The sequence below is a fragment of the Aplysia californica genome, unplaced genomic scaffold (genome assembly GCF_000002075.1).
Source record: "Aplysia californica isolate F4 #8 unplaced genomic scaffold, AplCal3.0 scaffold00906, whole genome shotgun sequence".
Taxonomy (NCBI): Eukaryota; Metazoa; Mollusca; class Gastropoda; order Aplysiida; family Aplysiidae; genus Aplysia; species Aplysia californica.
In genome coordinates, this window is record NW_004798176.1 from 162,247 (window position 1) to 163,323 (window position 1,077).

The window sequence follows — 1,077 nt, forward strand, 5'->3', positions numbered from 1 at the left end:
CCCCCCCTCCCCCGTAGACAGAGCTTTCTGCTCCAAGCACTTAGGGTATAATTGGTCGCTTTTAAGCACAAGGGGGCTATCCCGAAAAATGCTGTTTTGAGAAAATCGAAGGTGAATTTTTTTGGACCCATGAAATCTATCTTTAAAACACAAGGAGTGTGTGTTTTCTCTATAACCAAACAAATATACACATCAATAAAACCAAACTTCTCGTACAGGTAGGGCAATGCGCACGTTCGGTGTAGGTCAAGATTTCTGGAAACCCCCGAAATCTGGGTTAGCCTTAAAAGCGACCAATTTCAAACTCAGAAACCGATGACAGCTCACCATTTCGTTACACGCGCAATCTTTCCCACGTAGACAGAGCTTTTTGCTCTCGACACTTAGGGTAAGATTTCCAACGCAACAAAAACAATCACAGACGTCCTGAAGCTGTGTAATTATCTTGTCAGATTTATCCTGTCAACAAAATCCAGCTGTCGGCCATTCCCGATTAACATTATGTGTTGGCAATCGGCTGAGTCATCAAAACTAAAAGAAAAAAAGTCTACTATCATTAAAATTTCGTCCTTTTAATTAATTTTTTTTAAAGATTTGCTTTTTAGTTTACTACCGGAAATAAATACAATTTGGAAATAAATTTATGGTCAGTATTTCGGTTACAAATCAAAGCTTATGCATATTTTTCAATACAATAGTAAGATATCAACGCCAAAAATGTTATTTTATTTTATTTTATATTTTTTTAGCTTTTTCATTAATTAGAGAGTTGCTAAAATACTAACACAAAAGTAGAACGTTTTCGATAAAAGGTAGTTTAGTTAAAATCCCGAGTTAGCACAAGTTGATCCATTTTTCTTTTTTAAAATTAATTACCGGTACTTGTCTATACATACTGCTCACTCTGTTATAGTTCACACAAAACAATCCACAACGTTTTTCACCCTCTCGGATGGGACAGCTACACAGTCTTTCAGAAATTGTCTTTTTTTAAAGTCAAGATCTCAGTCGATATGATAATAATAACAACAACAACAACAACAACAACAACAACAACAACAACAACAACAACAACAA

At 35.4% G+C, this 1,077-nt stretch overlaps 1 long non-coding RNA gene across 1 annotated transcript in view; it reads right to left on the reverse strand.

Annotated features, from left to right (window-relative positions):
- LOC101853587 overlaps positions 1-1,077 on the reverse strand; it is a 63,071-nt gene that overhangs the window by 49,738 nt on the left and 12,256 nt on the right. The window lies entirely within an intron of this gene.